The sequence below is a fragment of the Callorhinus ursinus genome, unplaced genomic scaffold (genome assembly GCF_003265705.2).
Source record: "Callorhinus ursinus isolate GAN/ISIS: 27379988/994484 unplaced genomic scaffold, GSC_fseal_2.0 scaffold2, whole genome shotgun sequence".
NCBI classification, from domain to species: Eukaryota; Metazoa; Chordata; class Mammalia; order Carnivora; family Otariidae; genus Callorhinus; species Callorhinus ursinus.
Genome location: NW_027397064.1, coordinates 80,787,951 through 80,808,412, shown reverse-complemented (window position 1 = coordinate 80,808,412; position 20,462 = coordinate 80,787,951). Strand labels below are relative to the sequence as shown.

The 20,462-nt window shown below is 35.5% G+C and overlaps 1 long non-coding RNA gene across 1 annotated transcript in view; it reads right to left on the bottom strand.

The window, feature by feature from the left end:
• The window catches only part of LOC141374824 (uncharacterized), a 287,992-nt gene that overhangs the window by 92,003 nt on the left and 175,527 nt on the right, over positions 1-20,462 (bottom strand). Inside the window, exon 3 of the long non-coding RNA XR_012381965.1 lies at positions 18,080-18,134. This is a non-coding gene — a long non-coding RNA (uncharacterized lncRNA). The remainder of the gene's footprint in view (positions 1-18,079; positions 18,135-20,462) is intronic.

Genomic DNA, 20,462 nt, shown 5'->3' with positions numbered 1-20,462 from the left:
CTAGGTCTATAAGGAATGTATCTATGAGGAGGAGCAGTGACATCTTTGAGAAACCTGGTAATGGCTATCATCCATCTCTAATCTAGGTGTGATAGTAGGAGATGCCACCATGGAATCTGAATATAGAACTTCAGAGGAGCAGAGACCAGGGGGAAGAATGTAAGAAAAAAGGGAGAGGTAGATGAAACTGGCTTAACAAATAGCAAGTCCTCATATAGTCATCTTAATAAGTAGAAGCAATCAGATTATTTCAACCTATAGAGATCTATGACAATGACAATATATCACGGTATTGTGAAGGGCAATATAGATGAACAGCCAACTAGAATGTGTTCTATTTGAATAATCATAAGGATAATCTTAACCATAACAGAAGAGATGGTGAAGAGAAGGCTTACCTCAAAGGAAAATCATGGTCTTCATTCAGTTTCCAGATCTAAGTCAGTTTTCATATCCTAAGCCCACTAATTGAAGGAAAGACAGGATTCTCCTTGAGAATTTGCAATTTGCAAATGCAGGATAGAGTAAATCCAGCATGTTAATGTTTCCCCTAAAGAATCTGAGTTTATTTACCAGGGTAACCATGCACTATAGAAAAGGTAATATCCAGACTTTTCAAGAAATGTTAAGGTACAGGGTCTGAGGGGCACTTGGGTGGCTTAGTTGGTTAAGCAGCTGCCTTCGGCTCAGGTCATAATCTCGGGATCTTGGGATCAAGCCCCACATGGGGCTCCCTGCTTAGCGGGGAGCCTGCTTCTCCCTCTCCTCCCTGCTTATGCTTTCTCTTGCTCTCTCTTCCTCTCAAATAAATCAATAAAGTCTTTAAAATATAAATACAGGATCTGAGTTGATGTTGTACAGGATGATCTGAAATACCATCAAGGTCTTTCTTTGATCAGGAGCCACATGAGTGCTGGACTGAGTCCATCTCTTACTGATTTCAGTGGGTACTCAATGACACTGTGATTGGTTTGTGACTATGTTTTAACTGGTTGATATGAAAGAAAAGAAAGCAATTTCTTTGTAGAGTGATTTTTCCCCTCAAAAATTTCAGTTTTCCTGCTGTAGATGTGGAAAGGTAGATAATTAAATTTAAATTTGGGTTGGTCAAGGAGTATAGAGTAGAAAGAGTGGAGTAAATTTTTTAGAGTATTTTCAATGTGGGTGGCCATGATAACATATCATCTCTAAGGTGAGTGAAGCAATAAATATGGAAGGAGAGATGTGTTGACAAATAATGAAATACTGATGTGGGTAAATGATTTGGAATTCTTAGGTTGCTACAATAGAATTATTAGAGTAAGGAAGTCAAAAAAGAAAATTTGGTCCTCAGAAAATAAAATGTTTGACACCAAGATTTTGATAGTAATGCTGTTATTGGTGATGACAATATTTAGAATGTGGATACCTGGCAATGAACACCTCAGTGTGTTTGAAACAACCAGAGCAGACAAGAGATCTTTACAGACAAGTAAACTCAGGAACTGAGGGGCCAGGTAATTGATTGTGGCATCCACATGGCTGCTACTGAGATAGATGACAAAGAGTAGAGATGAAAAAAATGAACTGACACAGCAGCTAAGTTTCAATAATAAAAGAGATTAACATCAAGAGGAAAACATGGTAGCCACAAAGGACATGGATGATAGAGATGATCACACGAGCATCAGTAACACGGATATTGTTCTCGATCCCTGACTTGTGGGGTTTGAGGACGAATCAGGAGGAAAAAGGAATGGGAAACATGGAGGTACACACCCAGGGCAAACATATATCTTGTTAGCCTGGGACTATCCTGTGTAATGACTGTTACAGCACTGTAACTATTACCAGCATCCACTATTACTTTAAAATTGTTCCAATTTGGACAATATATTATATGATCACTCTACACCTACCATATTTTCAATCCTTCTGTTATATATACCCCAAATTACCTGTCTAGATTTATCTTCACCTCACGTTCTACAGAAATCAAAACTCTTCACAACACTCACATTCATTGATCATGGCTATTCAGAAAGGGGATGTTTACACTGAATTCTCTCACTGACCAAATTAGGAAGTGACTACCTAGTGGCTCCCAGATTTCCACAGGCTGAATGGTAGGGGATGGGCTGCTGCACAGAAATCCCTGGGGAGAAATCCCAATTCGCCTGATCTGAAACAGATACTAAAATGTCTTGGTATGATTTATGAATGCTACTAAGTTTGTAAAACTCTAAATTCTAATTTTCACAATTATTAAAAAAGTGTGTGTTTGTGTGTGTGCATGTGTGTGCTCGCGTGTGCACGTACACACCTGCCAGGGCTATTAAAAGTCACAGAAATACCCATTTGGCCCCAAAACAACTTCCCCTCTGCATCCTTTCAGTTCCCTCAGTAGAGAATCCTAAAATCAAATAGTTGAGATTTATACAGCTCCTTAACACCTATAGGGCATATTCCAAGCCTGGCCTCCTTAAACTCCCTTTGACAAATAAACCCAGTTACTCCAATGAGATTGCAAGCCCCTTGAGCTCCTTTAAAATTGTGGAAAACATTTTGTTCTGAATCGTTCACAGAGCATGCACTTAGTAAATAAATACATGATTGAATCTCTGATTAGATTATGTACAACTGAAACTTCTGTCAATATTTCTTTAGTCCCTGGACTCCAGTGGGTTTCACTAGGCTATCTTTTCTAGCCTACTGCTGAATAACACCTGTCTTCCACCACTATGGAGTAGGATTTATAACTTGCTCCTAGGACTGGAATTTCTTTCCATCTGTAACTGCTTAGCCTCCAAAAAGCTTAATGGGTTCTCCAGTGAATATTTAAGTATTTTCTCTATCTTTTTATTGGCAATTTATTCAATTAGTAAGTTATTCAATGTGGATATGTGTGTCCTTTATTTTTTACAAGCAGGATACAACTCTCTACTAAGAGGTCCGAAATAAAAGACAGTTTTATAAATGTTGCACAATCATTTAATAAAAATTCACTAGATAGGAAATCAAAATGCATCATCATCCATTTGAACTCTATCTAATTTTGGCTCATGTTGTAGATAACAGTAAATGTAATTTGTCATCATAAACGTATTATTATTTAATCATATGAAAGTTTTGGTTTATCTTGAGCAAAGTTTATAGTGGCTTTAATACACAGGAGCCATTCCTGACAGATATGATGAAATAGATTTATCACTCTTGACAAATTATATTGCAAAATGTCCTCTCATGACTGCCCGGAATGGAAACCACATTGCCCATATTCAACAGGAATGTCACCTGTGATTTCTTATTTTATAACCTTGTTCAGTAGCAATCTAAAAGTGCTTTTTGGGGGGGACTGTAGTGTACTTAGAATGTGAGATGGTTATAAGAATAATTGTATGAATGAAGGAAACCTGTAGCCCTTTAAATCAAACTAAGTAGTGTTTTATTAAAGTGCTCAGCAAATCAATCTAAATCCAAGGGTAATAAAGCCCTAATCAGGTGGTAGAAAAAATAATAGGTTGTCATGCATGAGAAAAAATAGGCAATCATGGAATGTTTTCTTTAATTAGGTCGTGTAAAGTGGAGGAACTGAGTAGGAACTGGCAAGACATTCATCATGAGCAAGGTGGGAAATTATTTAGATTACTAAGGAAGGAAAATTGAGTGTGATACACTTAGATTTGACTGGACAGAAAATTAAAGCTTTTTTTCTTTTTTTTTAACTATACATACTACTTTGCTGATGATAACTATTGACAGGTGTGGGATTTTTCAAAGCTGAATTTAGCCAGTCATCTGGTTTGCTAAATCCACATATGTTAATTGTTTTCTAATGATTTTAATTTCAGCAGGGCTCCAGGCCACTGGATGTTCTCCTCTGGCACTCTTACTGCAAAACCGCTTCTCACATCCAACGGAATTTAGCTCCTAATAAACTTGAAATTGATTATTGAGCACTTCTCATTTTCTTCTTAAACTGAAAGGAATAATTAATACTATCAGTGATTGTTAGTACACTGCTCTGTACAGGGATACTGTTGCAAATTACAATCAGGAGACAGATTTCTTGTTAGACATTGTTGCCTTCACAGCTAAGACTATTATTTAATAGTCTTTTTTTTTAAAGCCTTAAATTAGGGAATGTAATGACATGATTTCAAATATTTGCAGTATTGTGACAAACAACCTCACGCAAAACTATGTTTACCAAATTAAATCTGAGAACTCAGCTTTCACCACCCAAACAGCATCATCAAACAATAGGAATGTTGTTGGTCTTTATTCTTCCACTGTGAAAGTCATTTCTATGTCCCTAGGGCTACTGCTAATTAAAGACACTAGGGCATGTATGTGGTGCTCCTACATTTATTTCTATGTCAATCAACCATACAGAGGGAACATATATATACCACAGAAAAATATGATGAGATTCAGTTTCCATGAAATGCAATCATGGGGGATTATAATAAGTTAAAGGATGGCAAAACCAGCAGAGATATCTGTGAATATATTCTCATTTGTTAAGTCCAGATTTAACCTAAGAATCTTTTTAAGCAAACACTATCAGTGCCCTGCCCACATCTCCCTGGCCCACCTCAGAGGTCAGTTTGCACTTCTACGGACAGTTCCAGTACTTACCTAAGGCTTTCTGACCTCAAGCACTTAGTTCTCTCTATGGAGTCTGTTTGACCAGTGCATGGGGTGAGCCAGAAGGGCCAAGTGTTAAAGTCCCAGGAGCATGTCAGGGGAGCAACCCTCACTCATTGTGTAATGAAAGTTAGTATTAATACCCCGACTCATTACCCCTGAGCCATATTCTTTCTACACGATGTTTTAAGGGGTCTCTGGCAGGAGTGAGCCCCAACTGCCTACAGCAATAACTTCACATTAACTTCACCATTATTAACTTTCCCCACTTCCCTTTCTTACTTTATGTGCCAAATAAGTTACTTTTCTCTGGGTCTACTTTTGGGGCAACTTCTAAACATGGTGCTCTGGGTAGGTATTACCAATCAACGCTGTTGCCCATGAGATGGGAATTCTCTGCCAATCCAGCAGTGGGTGGTGGCAACACTGTATCCCAATTTCTACTTCAGCAGCAATAAACTAAGCATTGATTTATTAGTTTACTTCCTTCCATTGTGAACTGGTCATTTCTCTATAAGACCAAATTATTTTGAGACTTTTCTTTTGGCCTGGCACAATCCAAGTTCTTCTACTTACGAATTAGATGAAAGGTACCTTATAAATAAGTCCCCCCCCCACCTTTTATTGACAAATACCTACTGAAAACACACCTCAGAGTGTAAGTTCTCAGAATGACAATTTTTCCATCACTTTGAGTAGGAAGAAATTATTTATTCTTTAATTTCAAAACTGATGTCTATTTTTTTAAATAACAGGAAAGACTATTGAAGTGAAGACAGTTCAAAATTCAACATCATCAAATATTTTATCTTAATTAATTCTGCTGTTTACCAGCTTTTGCTAAACCCTTTTGCAGCCACTATGAATTGTACACTGAAGAGTATGCAAAAACAGAAAATGGACAATAAATTAAAAAACACAAAGAGATTAGTAAACATAAATCAATAAAGATGCATATTGGGTGACATGAGGCACAAAATTATTTCATAGACTAGCAAAGAAGGGATTGTGTCACAATGTTTCACGTGAGAAATCCAAATACGTCCTTTAAAATGTAAAGAAATCACTTAAAAACCTAAGGTTAGGATTATGAGGATCCACGCATAGTTGAATTCTTATGAGCATATTCACTTATCTCTGGGTATGCCTAAACCACAAGATGGGCAGGCTTTCCTGAAACTCACTGACACAACCTAGTTATTATTGCTTGTCCACAATATCTGGTCCTAACACATTAATTCTTAAAGTTAATATTCCATCATAATCACCCAGGAAACTTTGTAGAAATGAACATTTTTAGCCTTTATCCCAGAAATTCTCACTAGATATGTCTGGATGGAGTCCAGTGATGTGTTTTTTGCAAGAATCCCAGGTGATTCTGGTACAGAGTCCATAGACCACACTTTGAGAAAACGTAGCCAACATGTTGCTTAGTAAATTCTTGTTGAATTGAAATTTAAATGTTCAAATACATTGAATATAAGTAATTCTCACCTTGCTTCAGAAGATATAATAAATATATTAAGATGAGTATATTATGCAATTTTCCATGATCACAGCAACTTTTTGACAGTCAATGGATATAGAAACAATTAGACTACTTCCTAAGAAGCAGATTCTCATTAGCCTACCTGAGATTTGCAGATTATTTAAATTGCCTGGTTTGGCCCCAGGAACTGGTACTGCATTCCATTACCTTTGTAAAATATTAAATGAAATTTATACTTGTGTAGCTTTCATATTTCCATGTGCTGCCTGGATGAATGTTAGCCTGAGCTCCATAAGGTCTGCTTGATTTAGTGGTTCAACAAGCCCGCCAAAGAGGTCCTATCTCCTCTCTTCCACCACTCATGAAGAACCAACCTACAAATCACTTGTCAACAACTTTGATCTACCTTGTTTCAGGTGGTTTACTCTCTGTCTATTATTTCTGCTAAGAGACCCATGAAAATTAAATACAGACCCTGCTGATGCTTGACTGACCCGGTGCTCCATCATAACAGCAGTGTAATAGCAATAAATCATTTCAACTTTAATCTATTGTTATTGATGAATGTACAATTATTTGTCATCTAATATGCTGAAAATGATGACCAAAGAAATAGATCAACTTTTTTTCTTCTTCCAAGTGCGGCATTGATGGATTGTATCCCTAAACTGTTATTACACTTATAATGTACTCCTCTGCACTGACAGCACAGCCAGTTTTTTAATCATTCCATAGTAATCAACTTAAGACAACATAGCAAGACTCATAACTCATGTTCTTTTCTTTTTTGGCAGTGATGGGAAATGAAAATGTTTTTATTCTTTTGAAATAATTCTTACCTGACTAGGCTGGAGATTGTTTTAAAATTGTAAATAAATGGTTGTTTATTGAGCTGGAACTGAAACATGACATATTAAAATGTCTCTTTCCAAAGGGGGGGAAATTATTTAGGCCTGAGTGGAGTGAAACAGAAAAAAAAAAAAAAAAGATTTTTCTTTTCCCTTTAACAGACGCATTACTAACTTTATTCCTTTGGGAAATATTTTAGCAGAGTCAACGCTATGGGCAAAAATGCTATGGAGGAAAATGACAATGCTAAAATAAAAAATAATTAATTTCTCTGAAAGCACTATTCTACTATCTTCTCATTTATGCTTCTGTTATTAGCTTAATGGCTGGTAATTTTTATGCGATGAAATACACAGATCAGAAAGAAAATATAGAAGTGATTTCATCAACAATTGATTCAAGATAAAGTTTCTGCCTAATCTAACAAAATGTTCATAGCTAATTAGAAGGGTCAACATCTTGGGACCAAAACTGAATTAATTTTAATCCCGCTCATATCTTGTTCTTCTGACATGAAAAAATATCGTTGAAAATTCCTGCTAAACACTAACCTAAATCTTGCTGTCATCTATTCACAGGAAGGATTTCCCCACAACTAAGAAAACTACAAGTGTCAACGCTGTGTCTAAGTAAACAAACTTCTGATTCCCATATGGGGTCCAGCTTTTATGTCCTTATTAACTTTGGTACAGGTTAGAAAAAGAGCCACATTCTGAGGTTCTCAAAGTTACACAGTCGGGATGTAAATAGGGAATAGCTTATGACTTAATTAAATAGAATTGAATGCGGTAAAACTCAAAGGGTAGCCTATAGATCAGCAGCACCAGAACCACCTGGACACTTGTTAGAATGCAAACTGGTAGGCCCCAACACAAGGGAGAAGGGCTGAGGAAAATGTTTTAACAAGTCTCCAGGTGATTCTGGTGAATTTAAAATTGGGGAGGCACTGACGAGTAAGGTTTCTTCTCTTTCTGTTGCTTATTAGCTGTGAAAGGGCCCAAGACAGATATGGAAGGATGATGCTTATACTGTAGCCTAGTATAAGGCAGACATTGAGAGGACAAACTCTGAAACCACACTGTCTAAATCTGCATCAGGGCATAAAGTGCTCTAAATATATGTGGCTGAGGAAAAGTCACCTACCCTGTCTCTGCTTCAGTTTTTACATTGGTAAAATGTAAATAAGAACAGTGCCTACCCCATAAGGTTGTTGAGAAGACCCATAAAGAGCTAGGTCAGTGTCTAGCATATAGTAATACTCAATCAAATAATAACTATTAATGTTACTCTTTCACCTATGTTTGGAAAACATGTTAAGAGAAACTGAAAACATTGGGGAGAGGACAGTGACGTGAAAGGAAGTGGGCAGTTTGTCCAACATTATCTATTAAATAATGTTTTAAATCTTTGAAAGGTCAATTAGAAAATAATGTTTTATTCCTGTCATATAGTTGAAAATACATGAAAAAGAAAAAGAAAATAATTACCATTCTCTAATTAGGCTTGTCAAATTTCTAGTCTTCACAAACAAAACAAAAGTAGCATGACATTTCAGGATTCTGATCAATACTACATGCTGCTTTACCCTATCACTTAGCAGTACGATATTCCAGTCTTCACCTAGTCATTACTTACCTGCTTTAACTTTCTCTGATATATCTGGTCAGTCTAAAACTTTGCCTTATCATGATAAGGCTTTTAAGAGGTAAAGTTTATAGTGACTTGCTGCTGTCAATCTACTTTTGGGACAAAGCCCCAGGCATGTAGGAAATAGTCAAATTGCAGCCTCATGAATTATGAGTTCACTTGTCTTCTTCTCCAAGAGTCAGCCTGATATGGAGGGAGGCAGGAATGAACAGCAAGACAGAATGTTACCAGAGGGAGTAGAGAACTCCAAACCACCGACTCTGAAAAAACAGGCTGTTTACTGCATTAGCAGGAGATTACCGAGGACTCATGACTGGGAAGACTTCACGATAGCCAGCATGTATAAAAGAACAGTCAACAGAAGACTTAGGCCATAGTTTGTCATACCTGACCCTGTTCTTCTTTTACAACCCCATGATAAATGTATAGTGTGGCAAAGAATCAATGACTTTCTGAAGTTATATTAATCACTCGGCAATATCAAAAATTCATTTGCTTTATTCTTTAATAGGTCTTTCTCTTTAATAATTGTCATTGCCATTATTATTCTCTGTAATTTTCATACTTTCTGGGTGGCAAAGATGTGTTTCCTGTGCACTTTCTGTGGCAGTACAGAAGATGGAATTATCCCTTGATTTGATGACAACAAAAATCATACTTCAGTAGTTTTAACAGATTATTGTAATAATGTAATTATTTGCATTATTGTTTTGATTGTACTTTGTGACTGCCAAATCATGCAAACTTTCAACTGATTTTCTGTGCCTCTTCTCAGCTCTTTTGCAATTATTTGTACTGTTTTCCCTTAGTCTTAGAATCCTTCACAAGATTAAAATACTTTGCAAATGGAATCCTTTTTGTCATGTGCTTCCCTTACTGATAATACCATTATTTATCTGAGTTCATTAGTATAAGCCACACTACTCAAGTTATCATGTGGAAATTTTATTAAGACAGGAATCATTGAGAATAAGTAAAAAAAAAAAAAAAAAATGCTGCTCCTTTAGCTACTTCCTGGCACCATTCATTTAAGTCAAGATTCTTTAAATACACAAATAAATATGTTTGTAAGGTAAGTGGACAGGGCCTATAGAACATTTTCTACTTTTCATTACCATATAACATCATACAATGGTTTTGTTTCAAATACAAAGTTATTTGGAAACATAAATTTCTAAAATTTCATTTAATGATAAATAAATAGAATCTCCAGAATTTCTTTATCTTTTATTTTCAGCGTAACAAAATATGTCTGGTCAGTATTTATATTTATATTTATTTAAGAAAATAAATATAAAAGGGATGTCAAGTAAAATGACATTTATACAGGACAAATTATTGGTGATTTGCCTACATGTTCTCTTATAAACTTATTTTTTTTTATTTTTCCTTAGTGAGTGATAAACATGTAAAGTGAGGAAGCCTAATTTTTAGCAAGTTATCATATATAATACACATCAATTCACATATGAATATTAAAATGAGTCAGCAAAAGTAAAGAAGTAGAGTGAATAGGTTGGTGTTCCCCAAATTGCTTAATTCCTATCCAACTCTACCAGTGTTTTGATAATAGACAAGATCTAAAATATTTCAAGATATCTTCAAGCTTTTAAAAAGAAATATCACGGGCACCTGGGTGGCTCAGTTGGTTAAGCGACTGCCTTCGGCTCAGGTCATGATCCTGGAGTCCCGGGATCGAGTCCCACATCGGGCTCCCTGCTCAGCAGGGAGTCTGCTTCTCCCTCTGACCCTCTTCCCTCTCGTGCTCTCTGTCTCTCATTCTCGCTCTCTCAAATAAATAAATCTTTAAAAAAAAAATAAAAAAAATAAAAAATAAAAAGAAATATCAGCAGGACACTAACACTCTCAGTACTCATATCCTCTGGCAGAACTCATTCTACAAAAATCCTCTAATTCTTAGTAACAGTGGCCTACTGAAAGTATTCTCTGTGTTAGGTGCTTCATATCAAGTAGATAAGATTACTCTTATTTAAGGGTAGCATTACTCTTGTCTAAAAATTAATGTTGAAGTTAGGAACAATTTTCCCACGACTATTAAGAGGCAGACACTGAATTAAGAGGCCAGGTACCAATGTACCTGCCCCCTCTTCTCTCTTCTTCACTCTCTCTTCCTCTCTCTCTCCCCCTTAAGAATAAACAAACAAATAAAAAAAGAGGCCAGGTACATCTTCAGCAGCTGTTGCAAAGAAGACAGTATCTGTATACCAAATACTCAAAACACTTTCCAGGCTCTTTTCGAGTTAAACTGAGACCATATGTCTATTTCTAGCCATTGGATTACGAATGGAAGTTACTTATGTCCCTTCTCACCAAGGCAGATAAGAAACAGTGTGGAACCTTATGCTTCTCTCTGTTAAGGCTAGTTTGATGACATCTTTCAGATGCTGAAATTACAAAAAGGTGGAAATTAGTGTATTGGTGGCCTAGGGCTGCTGTTACAAAGTTCCTTAGTCTAAGGGGCTTCAATAATAGAAATATATTGTCTCACAGTTCTGGAGGTCAGAACTCTGTAATCAAGATGTCAATAGGTCTGTGCTCTCTTCGGAAGGCTCTAGGGAATGATCTGTTCCACAGTTTTCCCCTAGCTTCTGGTAGCTTCAGGCTTGGCTTGTAAATAGTTTATTCTCTCTATGTCTTGTCACAGTATCTTCCCTCTGCATACGTCTGTATCTATGCCCACATTTCACCATTTTATAAGGAGACTAATTAAACTACGTTAGGGCCCACTCTAAAGCCTTCATCTTAATTTGACTACATCTGTGAAGAACCTATTTCAAAATAAGGTTACATTTTTAGGTCCTAGGGGTCAGATCTTCAATATATCTTTTGGGGGACACAATTCAACCTTAATGCCACTTAATCTGCATTAGTCATGAGAGCAAGAAATCAACCATCATCGGTCAACACATTGAATTTGAAGGTTGTTTTTTTTTGTTTATTTGACCACAGGATAGCTTCCTGTTCTTAACTTACTTTATATTATAATGATTTATTCTACATCATAACACCTATGATCACTTTTTCTTTTTCACATTTCTGTTTCCCTACCATGGTTGCTTAGCACAGTTGAATAAAACTATCTATGGGCAACATAACAAAGTTCTAACACATGATCTTAGTTAAACACCAGTGCCATTCTAAAAAACTTGTCCTGATTATTGGTCACACACTTTCCCATTTTCCTCATTGGCTATTATTAATGATCAATATTCCCTTCAAGCCTCATAATCAACCCCAATTTACTTTCTTTCTCTTTCTTCTTCAAGAAAATGGCAGTCACAATGATTAAGGTAACCCTATGGCTCTATGAAATGTCCATTAGAAATGACCAGCATAAAAAAAAAAAGAAAAAGAAATGACCAGCATAAAGTCCTAAGTCGATGCATGGAAATTAAGGTTCTCCATAAGATGGTCCTGTATACTTCTCTAGCCATCCAAAGCTTTTTCCTCTTCACACCAGATATGATAGACATACTGAATGATGGGAAACACTTTATATAAACATTTTTTTCAGATTCCTATACCTCTGCTCATGTGTTTTCTAACTTTACTTGCTCACTCACCCCAATCTCACCTCTTCTATATCTTCTATATGCAAATTTGTTAATTTCTGTTACTATTAGTACTTTCACTGTCCTGTGATTGCTGGTCTTTTAAAACCAAATAAGATTTTTTTTTTTTTAAGAGGGAATCTAACTCATTTGTAATACTCAGGCTTTTTTTCTAGATCTAAAAGATAGTGAGCTAATATTCATAGCTAAGCTTATTAAGTAGTAAGCCAAAAACCCCTAATCAAATCTAACATTGCTGGTGGCATCTAATTGCTCAAGTATTCAAGTAATAAAATGGAGAAGCATATATTTTGTGTTAGAAAAGTCTGATAGTATCTAATTTGGTTATTACTATATCCAATGATTTGAAACTCAATATTATTTCTAAGAAGTTTATATGATAATGAGTTTCTCCTGTTTTACTTATTGCTCAAAATTGTTTGGGCTACGGCATTCATACTGATCATGAAATAACAAAAACCAATGAAATATTTGGGGAACTAAATAGGAAAAAGAAGTCTGAATATGCAGCTGCATGGAGCCACTCATATTAAAATTTATTTTAAAATTTTATGATCACTTTCAATTTCATTATGTATGGTTCCACATTTTTATGTTTCCACATGTGTTAGCTAAAATGAATTGTTGTAATTAGTATAAATTGCTGTATAAGAGAAATAAAGAAGTTAAAGCTATCTTGAGGCCACTATAGCTCAAAATTTGGTCAGGAATGTCCCAATTCCTCTTCTCCACATGCTATCATTAAAACAATATCCACTTAATAAACAGAATTTTTAAAGAAACCTAACAGCAAAGTCAATAACATTAATTCTAGATTACAAATCTCATCGTAAAACTGTATCAAGACAGAGTATCTGTTGTCATTAAACCAATAATATTGAAGTATTTGTGAACAGTTGTTTTATAAATTTGAATTATAGCTACCCAAATTCTCTATCTCTTAAAAAACTCAACAACTCATCTTTTTTATAACGTTCTAAATGCCTTAAATCTCAGTATAAACCCCACAACCCTTTATACATACATGTAAACAAAAAGCAGATGTGTATTTTCAAGCCACTAATTCTGCTTGGCAAAATTTAGCTTGACTTTTTTTTATATTCAATTTATCTTCAGACTATTTTCTGACTAGTGGCAAAAAAAAAAAAAAACAAACCAATCTAATTATCAATCAGATAAGCTTGATCACTCTAGTATACTTTTCAGCCATTTCAAGTTTAAACTCAGCCGATTAAGATTTCTCCTTTTTCGCTTCCTTTTCCATGGGCTGGATAATTTAGGTATCCAGGCTTAAATTGGCCATGACCTCAAGAGAAAAATTCAGACAGTCAGAGGCTGGTTTCTGTCCATGATAGCCTTACTGAATTATAACCTTTTTTCAGCTTCCCAGCTTTTCTACACTGGTTGCTGTCAGGGACACAGTCTCAACTGGTGTCCAATTACATGGTCCATCCCGCTACCTTCTAGATCCCCAGGCAGCTCCCTCACACTCTTTCTAACATCCTGAAAATGTTGTATTCTTCTCCATTTAAATGGTAATGAAAAAAATACCCTTGCTTACTGTCCCAGTGTTCCATATAGGAAGTGGATCACATGGCCCTTCTATTCGAATCCACAATCCACAAAACTACCTTGGGGTTTATTCATACCCCTGGAATTCAGCCTGGAACTCTGAGCATAAAGCCTCTTTCCAGAGACACCCAATCTATGCCTGCAAGTCCTAGAAATACCTTTAAATTCTCAGCATGTAAACTGGCTCTTAGATTTCATTGCATTCCAACCACTGCCATTACTTTGCATCCCTGTTAAGCTACTTTAAGAATCTCATCTGCCTCACATATTACAGCATGAGGCAATTACTCATTTGTAACATGCAATTAATTACCCCATGTTAATTTAGACTCACTTAAATAATTTTCTGACTAGCTACTTTCTGAATGGTACAGGGAATAAACTGGTAGATATCCATACATTTTAGTGTATATGAATACAGCTGCATATTTTGTACATCATGCTCTCAAGACTTTTACTTAGATAATTCCACATCCTCAGTTCTAGTGTCTACCAGGACACTCACAAGAAAGTTTTCTTTTTTCTTGAGTCCACAAGACTGAGAAAACAGGAAATTTAGTCAGGCAAGTGTCTTCTTCTTTTTTTTTTTTTTTAAAGATTTTTATTTATTTATTTGAGAGAGAGAATGAGATAGAGAGAGCATGGGGGGGGTGTCAGAGGGAGAAGCAGACTCCCCGCTGAGCAGGGAGCCCGATGTGGGACTCGATCCCGGGACTCCAGGATCTTGACCCTAGCCGAAGGCAGCCGCCCAACCAACTGAGCCACCCAGGCGCCCCCAGGCAAGTGTCTTCTTACACAGGGACTTTGTCCAGATACACTTTCTTCAAAATTCTGCAATATGAATTTTCCTGGTCTATATAGCATTCTACTAATATCCAGGCTTTGTAAATTTTTTAAGGGACAGCTCTAAGCGGAGCTGCTCAACAACTTTCTTTTATAAAATATCTTTGAACACAATGCCGGTGTATTTACCCAATTCACTACAAAACTTGCTATTGGATTGGCTGTTTAGAATATTTACCCAAGGTTTATTGTTATTTAGCACATAAATATCTGAAACAACTAACTGTGCTTGATTCCATTAGTGAGACTATCCTTGTTGGGGAGCCATAGTCAAATACACGCCAAAGCACTTGAGGCTCATATCACAGAGGAGAGTCATTTGATGACAAGAAAAGCAAAAGGGAAACACTGTGAGGGCAGGCAGAGAAAGCCTGGGCAAATGCCAAAGCTGTGTGAGCACTGTGCTCAGTCCTCAGATTCAACTAGTGCCAGGCAGCAGTCAGTTATTATTGATTCCATACAGCTAAATCACACAGAATTCATTCTCTCTGAGACTTAGCCAGAAACAAGGTTTATTAAGCCTTACATCACTTTATCATCAAGGTTAACTCCTTGCTCTAAGGGCCATTAAGAGAGCTTTATTATTAGTTTGTAATTTTGTATGTTTTAAGTGGAATGACATTATTTTGCCCAAGTGAATAAAATGAAGTACAGTAATTGTAATTGCTATTGCCAGACTCCATAGCGAGCCTCACAGGATTTTCCAAAAGTAAAATGACAATGCATCATCATCAACCTGGCTACCATCCTGCCATGACAATTCCTGGAATATTTCCAACATTCTCCAACAATTCTTGGGTGTCCCTGCATAAGATATATGACATGTCAAAGTCCAGATTCATTAACTTTCTACTTTTTTTCCCCCTTCACTACAAGACAATCCTTCATCATTGACTCATTTTTTAAAGGAGTCCTCCAGTTAAAAATATATCAAGATCTTGCCACAAGATTTCTTGACACTGACTCGTTATTATAGAAAAGAATATATTCAGGGAAACTAATGGGTAGTATAATGGCCAAGTGACAAAGCACAGCACTATACACACAAGATGAATAGCATTGACATAAGATGATAAACGGAAGTACCTGAACATTCATGGTGATTAAAATCTATTTAAGAGAAGTGGAGTTACGAATTAAGGTGAACCAACACATTACCAAGAAACTGAATATAACAAATTCTTAATGCCTTAGGCCTATATTACCTGGTTCTTATTCTGAGAAATAATATTACTTGCTGTTTATTACTCTGCCCATTCCCCTGTATATTCTCTTGTTGCATATTTGCACACACACACACAAGCACACACACACATAGATGAACCAGTCAATTTGACCAATGACAGTTTCTTGACTATGTACTTTTGCACATCACTGTGGTTTTGTCATTCCACTGTTTAAGTACCCTCTACTTAAAACTGCTTTGCTTCTCTTACTCCTCCTTGCTCTATTAACTTAGGACTAGCATAGATCTGGCTCTTCCAGAAATACTTGCTTTGCAATGAAAAAGACACTAAACTAGAACTAACTTAAGCCAGAATGTGGATGCCACACAGGATAATGCCATTTTTTACTGAAGCAAAGCATAGTCAAGTGACTGGGAAAGGATTTTATGAGGCAATCACGAGGAAGGAAGGTCCAGTTCCTTCACATACAGTAATTTTATTTGAATCAAGTGTTACCCAAACTTCCGCTTGTATTCAGCTGGATAATCTGTTGCATATACCTGTGGAGTTGGTATCAATGAATAAACAAGCTTCATACAAATAGCATTTGGCAACTGTTTTCAGAACAGTCATGGAAACTTTCTGCTTCATTCTTCAGAATTCTCAAGGAGAACACCAAAGAACTCTGAATGATTGGTATAATACAAATGTCTACTTAAATAAAGGAAGCAAAAAAATGACCTAGAGGCCACTAACTTATATCCATTCAGTTTGATTCAAACTACAATGTGCTTTCCGAATTTCAAAGTTAAAAAAATTCATGTGATTCATCTGGTTAGCCCCTTGGCACTGTATATGAGGAAAATAAGGTTAGGTAGGTTTAAGAAATTATTTGATTAAGATAAATTTCAAAAGCAGTATGTACATTTAAAGGGGTCCATATGTAATAAGCAGTCAAAAATTAGGCTCCCTAGAATCAATTATGTAGCTGACTAAGCATGGTTAGCTTCTACAGCATGTATTAAATACCCTTATAATCATTTATCTTCTATTAAAATAAACATGGCAATAATATATACTTCCAAGATTATTATGAGATATATATAAAATAACATCAAAGAGACTCATAGTTCAATAACTTGCACAGAATAGAACCCAAAATAACTTCTTCCTCTTTCTGTTTAACTCATGTTAGTTTGAATTCGTCTATTCTTACCTTCATTTATGCATTAGATTAGGTGCATCTTATCACACCAGTTTTGACTGACTTTTTTATTCCAGTAGAAAATATGTAACATTATTTTGGGGATATGAATCTGTTTTACATAAATGTTATGTTCCCTTTTGTACTTTGCTGTTTTTATCCAACAGTATGTATTAAAAAACTTTCCCCATAAATAAATTTGATTTTTTAATTATGGAATTGTGTTTCATAGTATGTATTTTCTAAGATTATTTGGCCAGTCTCTGATTTTTAGATGCTTATTTCTAGATTTTTCAAGTTTCTTGCCCTTACAAATTATGACTCAACAAACATTTTTCATATACCTTATTGTACAACACTTCCTGAGTACATACCAAATATGGATTACTGGAACAAACACACCTCAGTTATCTATGGTTGGATAACAAATTATTTCAAAAGCTTGTGGCTATACACAATATACACAGTAGTTATTTATTATTTCTCATGGTTTCTCTGGGTTAAATATTCTTTTTTTAAAGATTTTATTTATTTATTTGACAGAGAGAGAGACAGATAGCGAGAGCAGGAACACAAGCAGGGGAAGTGGGAGAGGGAGAAGCAGGCTTCCTGCTGAGCAGGGAGCCCAATGCAGGACTCGATCCCAGAACCCTGGGATCATGACCTGAGCCGAAGGCAGATGCTTAACCACTGAGCCACCCAGGTGCCCCTGGGTTAAATATTCAAACAGGGCACAATGGGGATGGCTTGTGTCTGCACTCTGATGTCTAAGGCCTCAGCTCCAAGATCCAAAGTCAAGAACTCAAATCTATCTGATGGTTGTGGCTAATTGTCAGCTACAAGCTTGGCCCACTCTGTCATTGGAATATCCACTCATGACCTCTCTGTGTCACCTGGACTTCTTCACAACATGGTGGCAGATTTTCCCAGAACAACCTTGTCAAGACAGGGAAAAGGCCAGAAGGAAGTCATATTGCTTATTACAACTTAGTCTCAAAAGCCACACATCATCACTTTCATTACATTGTAAGGTTTAAGATATTCACACAGATCTGTCTAGTTTCAAAGGAAGTAAACATAACCTTACTTTTGAAGGAAGATGTCATCATGACATTGGGCAACCATATTTTGGAAAATCTCATCTGCAATGAAAGGAAATAAGCATTTAAATTTTAGTAGATATTGCCAAACTATTCTCCAAATTGGCTTTACTATTAATATTTCATGTGGCAGTTAAAACAAGGTAAACTTTAATTCACATTTGGCTTCTACCTGTTAAAAAAATAAATAAAAGATATCATGCCCATGTATTTCAACCAAGACAGAGAAGCAATCAAGTTCTATTATAGTATTTCTGGGGAGGGGAGAGAGAGAGAGCAAGAGACTTCATTTTCCTTTTTAAATAAAACTCTCAAGATACAGATAGGTAACTCAATCTTTATATGCCTCAGTTTCCTTATTTGTACAATTGAGATAATTAATATAATCTCCCTCAAAATACTATTACAAGACTGAAGCAAATTGACTAAAATAATGTATGTATACATAATAATGTATGTAAAGCGCTCAACATAGTAAGCAAAAAATAAATGTTTAAATTTAGTGTTCTATATACTTTTATTGTAATAAATTTTATAACTATTCCTATTATCCTTTTTCACATTTTTCCATTTTCCCATGCAAACTTTTCAAAAGACTAACTTAATTTTGCCCTATCTCCTTTTCAATAGCTTTTATATCTGCAACCCACTATAATCTGATTTTAGCCCTATAAGTATTTTACAAAAAAATTTAACTAAGAGCATGAACAATCTCTCATTTTCTAAATTAAATAAACAATCTTTAGTCTTTAGGGTAGAGCTCATTGCTACTTCTGACACTAGTCATTTACCATTTTTCTTCTTAACATGTATATATATGTATACATGGAAATGTGCATGGATGTATGTTTACTCCTTCAAGAAGTGTATAAGCAGTTAAATTCACTTTGTTAAACAAATTTTTAAGATGACATGTAAATTAAAAAAAATAAATAATATTTGAAAGGTACTACAATTGTGCTTAAATGTAGTAAGACTACATAAATGCTTATTTTTGTCATTATTTGCTATTATTACTAAAAAAACTGATTTCTTACTCATTGCACAAACCACACAAGCCAAAAGACCATGGAGTTACATCTTCAAAGTGCTAAAAGATAAATAAATCAATAAATCAACCAAAAAATCTACACCCAGAAAAATTATTAAAAAGAAAGAGAGAGGGGCACCTGGGTGGCTAAGTCTCTTAAGCGTCTGACTCTTGGTTTTGGCTCAGGTCATGATCTCAGGATCATGAGATTGAGCCCTGCATCCATGCTCAGTGCAGAGTCTGCTTGGGATTCTCTCCCTTTCCATCTCCCTCTGCCTCTCCCTTGGCTTCCACATGTTCTCTCTCTCTCTCAAATAAATAATCTTTAAAAAAATGAAAGAGATATAAAAACCATCGCAGGTAAAAAAAAAAGAATTAAAAAGTGTATTCAATGCCAGAACACCTGTTTTACAAGAAATGTAAAAGCAGTTATTCAGGAAGAAGTAGGATATGAGGCAGAGATTTGTATCTACACATAAAAAATGGGAAGTCCAAGAATGACCATAAATGAAGGTAAATATAAAGTTATTTTTAAAGTTGCTCTTAAAAACTGACTGCATAAAGCAAAAATAGAGACAATGATAATATATGTACAGGATATACATTTTTCTCAAACACACAAGAGACGTTCTCCAGGACAGACCATATGCTGGGCTACAAAACAAGTCTTTATATAAAAAGACTGAAATAATGAAAGTATCTTGCCTCCAGTCATAATGGAATGAAAATGTAAATCAGTAACAGACAGTAAACTGGAGTATTGACAAATATATGGAAATTAAGCAACACATTAGTGAACAACCAATGCAACAAAGAAGAAATTACATGGGAGGTTAGAAATTACTTTAAGACCAATGAAAATACAACATACCAAAATACATGGAATGCAAAGAAAATAGTGCTTAGAGGAAAACTTATAGGTATGAATGCCAACATATTAAAAAAAGATCTCAAATAAATAGCAAAATTTTGCACCTAAATTATCTAGAGAAAGAAGAGCAAACTAAACACAAAACTAACAGAAGGAAGGATAGAATAATAGATTAGAGCAGATATAAACAAAAAAAGATAAGAGGAAAACAATAGAAAGAATTGGTGAAACCAAAAGTTTATTCTTTTAAAAGATTAACAAGATTTTTAACAAACCTTTAACTAGACTGGTTAATAAAAAAGAGAAAAGGTGCAAATAACGAAAATTAGAAAAGAAAGGGAGTTCACTACTACTGATCTTACAGAAAGTAAAAAAGATTGTAAGGGAATTTTACGCCAATGAGACAAACTGTATGAAATGGAAAAAATTCCTAGAAATACACAAACCACCAAACTGGACTAAAGAAGAA